Source organism: Tauraco erythrolophus, chromosome 4 (assembly GCF_009769465.1).
Source record: "Tauraco erythrolophus isolate bTauEry1 chromosome 4, bTauEry1.pri, whole genome shotgun sequence".
In the NCBI taxonomy this organism is placed as follows: Eukaryota; Metazoa; Chordata; class Aves; order Musophagiformes; family Musophagidae; genus Tauraco; species Tauraco erythrolophus.
In genome coordinates, this window is record NC_141468.1 from 74,495,907 (window position 1) to 74,505,190 (window position 9,284).

The 9,284-nt window shown below is 45.9% G+C and overlaps 1 pseudogene; it reads left to right on the forward strand.

Annotated features, from left to right (window-relative positions):
- The first annotated feature begins 36 nt into the window (after positions 1 to 36).
- Positions 37 to 8,037, forward strand: LOC147528911 (polycystin family receptor for egg jelly-like; annotated as a pseudogene).
- Positions 8,038 to 9,284: the final 1,247 nt, after the last annotated feature.

A 9,284-nucleotide genomic window follows, 5' to 3' on the forward strand; every position in this document is an offset into this window, starting at 1 on the left:
CACTGCCACGGCTGTGCCAACGCCCACTGCCACGGCTGTGCCCACTCGTCTCCGAACCTCTTAACCGCAATGACGGTGCTCCTCCTCCTCCTCCTTTCCCTCCTGCAGCTGCTGGGCCGCTCGCCCCGCCACTCGGGGACCGCCTCGCCCCGCCTCCAGCCGCCACCCCTGCTGGTCACCTGCCGGGGCCCTCACGGGCAAGTCTCCCAACGGCAGGACAACGCTCACCGCGGCTCATGTCTGTGGAACAGCACCGTGATCCTGCGTTACCAGCCCGCCCCAGGAGCAAGGCTGAAGCCAGAGAGGACACAGAGGCGGCCACTGCCCCCACCACGCTGTTTCTGGTACCTGAACTCGGCTCTGGTGAGGAACACCTCACGCTGGGCAGGCCAGGTCGTGCTGCAGATGAGCCTCCTACCAGGAAGCGCTCCTCCACCTCTGGCCTCCAGCCTCCTCACAGTGCAATGCTCGTCTGCTTCATGCGCTGCACCCCCGTGCTTTCACCACAACGTGAGCATCGAGATGTCCAGGCAGGACATGCGACTGTTCGTGCTCTGGCCGCAGACGCACCTGATCCGCGCGTGGCAGCCGGTAGAGCTGGGCTGGTGCGCGCGCCTCAAGAGTGCCAGCTGGCAGTACCGCTTCAGCAGCCAGCGGGGCAGCCCCTCTACCCTTCTGCTTCCCAGCAGTGAGTACCAGGACACGCTACCACCTGCTGCCTACCCAACAGCCGAGTTGCAGCAGACCTGTGCCACCTACTATAGCTACCGCTTGACTGTGCGCTACAGGCACCTTGGGCTCCACGTTGCTTCAGTCAGCATCGAGCAGATGCCTCAGATAAACCTCAGCCTCTCTCTCAAGGTAGAGCCAGACCTGCTGCATGTCCTCAGTGTTGGCTCCAAGCTCCTTAGTGTTCAACAGCCCCTCAGCCTCTCCTGGAGGCTTCAGCCCCTTACGCCGAGGATGCTGGCCTACAGATTGGTGGACACGCAGGCTATAGGAGGTTGGCTCCGCTCCTACAGCTCCTTTACTCTGCAGAGCAACTTCTGTGCCGTTGCCACACCACAGAGCCCGGGTGAGGTGGTGGTGGCTAGCATTTATTTTCCTGTTGATGGAAAGAGGTTCAAGGAATTGAAGGGAGAACTACATCTCCTCAATGGTACCCTGAGCCTAAGTGCCGGCAGAGGAACTCCCACCCATGTCAACCTGCACCCGGGAAAGACCAACAGGGGCACTTACACTTTCAGGTACAACGACGGAACGTTTCACACGACCAAAGAAAACAACAGCCTTATTTCCACTGATGGCCCTAACACACACACTGTGTTCTACCAGCACGAGGAGCTCTCCTACCTACTCTCCATAGAGTTTGTGGCCTTCCAGTGGTACAAGTTCAATATGCACCTTTACATGAATCAAAAGAGGGCTTTGTTTAGGTCTCTGGCAGAAAGAGACCTTGAAGTCCATGTTTTCAGCAGCAGCCGTCCTTCTTTTCGGCAGAGCTTTACTTACTTAGTGTGGTTTATCCCTGCACAACACCCAATGCTACAGTGCGAGTGGACCTTCCATCTGCAGCTTTTTGGAACACAAAAAGACCACCTTCTCCAGAATAGCACGTACACATACAACGATCACGTAAGAAACGCCACACGTTTAGTCCGTCGCTCTGCTTTACCCTTTGATCCAGAGAAATACACGGGGTTTGTGGCAAAAGTGGACTGTACCAGCAGTGCACGTACACCGGCCCTTTTAGGAGTCAGAGTCAACAACTATGCTGCAAAAACCATAGAAGCACCGGTGTCTTGCCAGAAAGAAGCCTGTTACATAGACACCGTGTGGATTCAGAAACCTGTTCTTCGCACCTCTGTCCTGCACCAGAAAAGGGGGACATCTTTTTACCTCTTTGTCAGACTGCTAGTAGACTGCAACGTCGGTATATCTGTCAAGCCCTTGTGGCGAATCTATCCCGTTCCAGACACAGTGACTATTCCGGACTGGACAAAACCGATAAACTCTTCTTTGATGTATGGTGTAGACATGATACACTTAACTGTTCCCAGTTTCACTTTAGATTATGGATTGTATCTGTTTTACTTCACTGTCGAGATAACCCCGATTGGGACCACGACAGTTCTCAGGGGCTCAGACGAAGTTTATGTTCAGATTGACGGCACTGATCTAGTGGCAAACATCGCGGGAGGCACATTCCGCACGGTGGGTTTTGCTGATAATTGGACTCTCGATGGCTCTGCATCCTACGATCCTGATTCAAAGGAAGGACTAAAGGGAATCACATTTACTTGGTACTGCACTAAAGAGGTGTCAGACTATAAGACGATGAAAGTCAGCCCGGGAAAGACATGCCATCCGGCCCAGAAGGATTTGAAATGGTTAACATCCTCAGGTCCAGTTCAAGCAATGCCACCAGAATCCCTCCCAGGAAACGCCATATACTACTTCCGTCTAGTGGTTCAAAAGGACAGAAGGAGGAGTTATGCCGACCAAACTGTAGATGTGCAGCCCGGCTCCCCACTCCTTCTGGGTGTAACATGCCTTGAAAACTGTGGTAGCATTCTAATTCCAACAGAAAGATTTAGCTTGTCTGGAAAATGCCTGAACTGTAGAACAGACACCCAGCCAGCCTACTACTGGTCCCTTTTTTCAGAAAACTCTACAGAAATTAACTTTGACTGGTCTTCCAGAACCTCAACGGGCAGGTCTGGGGCTTACCTGTCTATACATGCTCTGACTTTTACAAAGACTGTACATCGATCCTACATACTTCTGTTAAAAGTAACTACCTGGGATGGTAGGTCCTCCATCTACAGATATGCATTTAAGGTAAATTCTCCTCCTAGGCCTGGCAAGTGTACCATCAACCCACATAGGGGTACAGCCTTTCTGACAAAATTTGTTGTTCAATGCAGTGGATTTTCTGACAGCAATTTACCTCTGACATATAAAGTGATAGTAGCTTCCAACGTACGCAAAACTACCAAAATAACTTCGGTGGAGGAAAATACGTTCGGCACAATTCTGTACTTCGGTTATCAGCCTAAAACGCTGCCATCCTTTCTCCCAGTTGGAGTGCCCTCTCAGAAGTACATCTTGACACTTTATGTTCAAGTCCGCAATTCCCTCGGGGCGTTCACCCAAGTGAGTTTGCACGTCCGCGTACAGAACCCAGTGAACAGTCGACCACTGGCTGTTGTGTTTCATGAACTGCTGGCCTCAGTGAGTGGTGTAAGCGCACCAATGACAACTTATCTCCAGACTGGAGATTATTTTAGCGCAGGTTATTTGGGTTATCTGGCATCCTCAGTCTTAAACTATATTAAAGACACACCAACTCTCCAGCTCCCTAAGGCTCACTTTCGGGAAAGTCTGATTAAAGCAGCCGTGAATATTTCAGTTGAGAATACAATTGAAATCAACCAAATAGTTGCTTCTCTTTCTGAAGTCACAGAGCAAGCTGAAGAAGTGAATGTTCGATCACAAGACCTTGCCATTACGAAACTGACAGAAGCAACGGGAGCGCTGAAGATACAGAGGAATGAAAGCCATTGGTCTGAGGAAGCAGAAATCCAGACCAGTGGAATACTAAGATGCTTGTCCAACATCCTGAGAGCTGCTCTTCTGCAGCGCAGGAATGTCAATGTAAGTGGAGTTAAACGAATCTTCTCCATCATGGAAAATTTAACGGAGATAGTATTCCAGGGCAAAGTCCCTGAAGAAACAGAAACTCTAATGGAAACAAAACACTGGAATATCACTCTGAAGAAAGATGAAAGCTGGAACATCGCAAATGCTTTCTCTACCAGAAACACCTGCAGGAATTGCTTTTATCCATCAATGAAAAAGGGGAATTATTCAGAATTGCCCCATGATGCTGTGATTTCCACTGCCCTTTTTGAGTTTGATGAGAACCCCTTCCCTTGGTTAGGTTACACATCAGAAATCGCAACAACGGTCTTAGGGTTCAAAATGGCAGAGACCAGGGCCAACGGGGATCTACTGGGAATCGTGCCTGAAGAAGCAGAAGTTACCGTTGCTAGGAAAGATACGAAACCTTCGACTTTTCCATTAGCAATGGGACCCGACAAAACGCAAGATTACACAATTGGAGGATTTAGTTTTGAAGTCAACACAAATACCAAGAGCATATACCTCCAGATCTTGACAAAATTAGAAGTTATTTTTGAGGTGCTAGTATTTACAGGCACCAATGTCACTCATGCTCATCCCATAGCCTCGTTTGTTGCTTTTCACAACATGCCAACAGCTGCAAGCGAGAATGAGACAGCTAGTGCTGACTGTAATGTGAAGGCTCCCTATATTATCTGTCTCCCAGAGTCATTGCTGACAGCCACAGCTCAAGCAAGTGGTATGGACACTTGTAACATCTCCATTGTCTTGCGGACACCCTACGTCGTAAGGTATCAAACCCAGAGACTGGTAAACATACACATTTTTAGTGATCAGTGCTTATTTCTGGATGGGGATCGAAGCCTGTGGAGAGAAGACACGTGCAGGCTTGGCTCCTTGACCAACTGGCAGAGGGTACACTGCATCTGCAACGTGAAGCAGAGCGGCAGAAGTCCGTCAGTCCACACCGTGTCAAATGCACCCATGTTTGACATCAGGTTCCTGGCAGCCAAAGTAATAGTTATGCCCAACATAATAGATCTGGGAAAAGCCCTGATAGCAGACGTACCTAAAAACCCAGTGACCCTCTTAACGGTGCTCTTTATTTTTGCTGCCTACTTTCTTTTGTCCCTCTGGGCCATGAGAAAAGACAGGGCCGAGAGAGACAGCAAAAACAAGATTATAGTTCTGCCAGACAATGACCCCTTTGATAAAGTGAATTTTCTGGTCACTTTATACACAGGCAGCCGCTGGCAAGCTGGAACCAAAGCAGATGTCTTTCTCCAGCTCATTGGCAAGAATGGCACAAGTGCCGTCCATTGTTTACGGCACCCACATTTTCCGTCTTTCCAACAAGGAAGCACTGATTGCTTTCTCTTAGCTACTAAGAAAGACTTGGGAGACATTTGTTCCCTCAGAGTCTGGCACAATAACAAGGGCTCATCTCCGAGCTGGTTCTTAAGCAGAGCCAAAGTTGAGAATATGTCCACCAGGAAGACCTGGTTCTTTATGTGCAGGAAATGGCTTTCTCTTGAGAAGGGCGATGGCTTACTAGAAAGGACATTTTCCGTCACAGACCCCAAGACACCTCTGCTCAGAATCGACTATTTTTTGATTAATCTTGCATACAGCCTGACAGAGCGCCATCTGTGGCTCTCCGTTTTTGCTCACGTTCTCACTGGCACTTTCAGCAGGCTCCAAAGGTTGTCCTCATGTTTAGCAATCCTATTACTAAACTTGCTTGTTAACATTATGTTCTTTAACGCTCACGAGAACAAACAATTTCCAACACACTTGAGGTATTGAGATCACTAACATTAGGATTTCAATGTGCTTTGCTTACCATACCTATGGAAATGACTATAATTGCCTTATTTAAGTATTCCCAGAAGGAACCTTCTCCTGGTGGTGTGGCTCAGACAGACCCAAAGGTAACTTCACCCCTCCTGTCTGGAAATCTTAAGAACTGTAAAGAACGTTTGCAAAAATTGTGCCTTTCGGAAACTTCAGCACAACCGAGGAATATTAGTCCATCGCAGAACGTTCCTGGTCCCAGCAGGTCACAGAGCCCACCATGTTCCAGCAAGACAAAAAGCAAGAGAGCTTCCCAAAACTGGAGTAATTGCACAGTTTCTGAAAGAGATGCAAACGTCATTGAAACAGAGGAGCAGATGATAACGGCGAGTTCCCCTCCGATGGCTGAGGCCTGCCAGAGAAGGCCACCACCAAATTCCAATTTTAATAATAATTGCGCAGAAGAAGGGGGCAGCTTTCAGAAAGAAAGGAAACCACTAAGCACGACCTCCATGCCCTTTCGCAAGGGACCACGCGTAGTTTTTTTGCGGTGGTGCGTCTATCTTGCATGGGCGCTAGTGATAGCTGTCGCTGGGCTATCATCATTTTTCATTGTGTTATACGGTTTGTCTTATGGCTATCAGACTTCACTAGAGTGGCTTGTAGCATCTGCAATCTCCTTTATTGAGAACGTGTTTTTCCTTTCAATTATAAAAATCGTCATTTTCTCAGCTGTGAGTACAATTCGTCCAAAATACTGCGAAAACCTCAAGTGGTTACCTCAGGAAAAGTATTCTGAGATTGAGTCGGCTAAAGAAACGATGAGTGCTGATGAGATGAGAGAGGTGAGCTTGAAACTTGCTGAAGTCAGAAGCACCAAGCAGTACAAACCTTTAGAAGCCGACGAAATTGCAAACATGCTGAAAAGCGCAAAAATTAAAGTCAAGGCATTTATTTTCATAAAAGATTTCATCACTCACCTTGTCTTTTTAATACTGCTATTAAATTTTGCCTATTCCATGGAGACCGCCGACAGTTTCCACTACAACCGATTCATCCATAACCAATTCTCTCCACGACTCTCCAGCGTAGATAAGCTGGAACATATCCACGTGTGGGTGAAAGACTCGTTCTTGCCTTTGATCCACAATGACATTGAGCCAACCTTTCTTCCCGAGAGCCAGTCCAAAATCATTGGTTTGCCGAGGATGAGGCAAGTGCGGGCTAAAAGTACTGAGAAAAAATGTTTCCATCCTCACAGCTTTGTAAATAACTTCGTGATCAGTGAAAGCCACTGTCTTCACAAATATGGCAGCGACATCCCGGAGAGAGGTGACTACGCTGACACTTGGACAAAGGTTGCCAACCAGTCTGTTTCCAAGGATGCCAGCAGTTATGGAGGGTTCACTTACCAGCGAAACAGGACTCCGTGGACGTATTATTCGTACGGAGATTTGCACACATATGGGCCAGCAGGATACACGTTTTATTTTTTTCCTGAAGAAGAAAGACCCAATTCGACAACAAGGCTGGATGCTCTACAACAGAACAACTGGCTTGATGAAAAGACATGGGCTGTGATCATTGAACTAACTACATTTAACTCGGATGCAGGTCTCTTCTGCACAATCTCGGTCATATTTGAAATGTCTCACTTTGGCATCATAAAACCGAGTTTGTCAGTACACTCTTTTGCACTCCCCGTTTTTCATCGGCAAACTAAAGCTCAAATGTTTGTGTTCGGAATTGTTCTTGCCTTTCTGTTCTTCTACGTTGCAGATGAGCTCCACACCATAGGCCAAGAAAAAAAACATTATATGAAAAACATTTCCAATATCATCAACTTGGGCTTAAATCAGCACTCCTCCTTTTTGTTTTTTTAAAGGCCGTAAAGTTTAAGGTGGGAGCAGATATAGTGAACTTTTACTTACTTCATCCGAATGATTTCATTCATTTTCACGCCGTTTCTCATTTAGATCAGATTTTAAGGATTACTATGGGCTTTTTAGCCTTTCTTGCAGTTTTGAAAACTCTAAAATATTCCCAATTCTTTTATAACGTGCGCCTGGCACAGAGATCGATCTTGGCAGCCCTTCCCGGAATGTCCTCAATGGCCCTCGTCATAGTGGTGTACTTCTTCATATGTATGGCTTTTGGCTACCTTGTGTTTGGGCAGCACGAATGGAATTACAGTAATATGATTCGCTCGGCCCAGACCGTGTTCTCTTACTGTGTCTCAGCTTTCAGAGACACTGCGTTTTCATCCAACAGGTTGCTGGGTGGTCTTTTCCTAGCCTCTTTCATGTTGGTGATGATCTGCATCCTGATGAATCTCTTCCAAGCTGTTATTATGTCTGCCTACGGAGATATGAAACAACCTGTATATGAAGAACCATCTGATGAAGCACAAGTCGTTACTTTTGTATTGCAAAGACTCAGGAAGATATTTTATCGCCTGATCTGCAAAACATCCAAAACCAGTGAGCCCGATCTTTTTCACACTGTACTCTATGGGCAGCCTGAGACAAGACATCGGAACATTTTGGGCTCAAGAAGAGAAAAATACATGGGAAAAAAATGTTCTATCTTGTCATCTAAGCAAGGAAAGATTCTGTATTCAAGATCACCTTTACTTTGTAATACCTGCATTTCAAATACAAGCTCACAAAGCAATAAATAAATTATTTTAAACAACGTTTTAACATTTAACCCCTTACTAGTGATTGTGCTTAGATTTTCTCCAGACTATTTTGCGTAACACGCGAGTCTTTTGGGCATTTTACCCAAAACCCTTGGGAAACAGTTTCCTTCAAAAACTTCAAAAACAACAGATGTAAATACTACGTACACATATATGGCACACCGTGATACGTTTCACTCTCATACAGAAGGCAGAAAGCACACATCATGGTCTTAAGCACATTCTCTACTAGTAAAGATAAAAAGGCCCTTACTCACATGATTGTCATAAATTGTCAAAGCAGCCTCATATTCACCCTGTAAAAGCAAACAAGGACGGTGTGATTAACACTCAGAGATGGTAACCCAAAGTGACTGGTAGTAGCCAAAGACATATAATTAATAGATGTCATCATATTACTTCACAGCTGCCTCATGACAAGCAGAACAATCCAAGTCAAAGAAGCCTTGAGGTATTGAAAGAATGAATGGAGTCTAGGATTTACTATAGGCAAAATAATCAGTATGTTTAGGCTTAATTTAATAAGATATATTAAATTATTATATATATACACTAATACTGGTATAAGTTACATGTGAAGGAGAAAGAGAAGGTATTACCTCTCAATCTAACATTCATTTCAGGGATTTTTGCAAAAATTAGTGCATCCCATGGTGTATTGTTGGAGCGTGGATCTTTAAAGAGACTGCACGAAGAAAACCCTGTGTAAATAAAGACTGGAGCTCGAAAGTTAGGCCTCAAGGGCAGAATGCCCTTGAATGCCCTTGAAGTATAGGATAAGAAAACTATGCTGTATGATAAGGGAGTAGTGTTTGCTTACAGCAGAGCTTCGCCAAGCGGGTGTCTGTTTGAAATAGGCTGTTAAACATGACAAGCATATGTATCATCCAATAATGGTGTAGAAAAGGTGTGGTCTCAGGATTATTGGCAAAAACTGTCTATTTAAGCAATAAGAACTGCGCAATAAACGAGACTTCTTGCAGCTAACTCATATTGAGTCGTCTCAGGAACATCTCCAAATCCCTTCTCCGCAATTTGGCGCCTGAACAGGGACAGGAAGAATCAGCTGGACTCACTATCGTTTCGCTCAGGACATCTATTACTTGTTTTGAACGAGTGTTATTTTAGCGGAGAAGGGACGGCG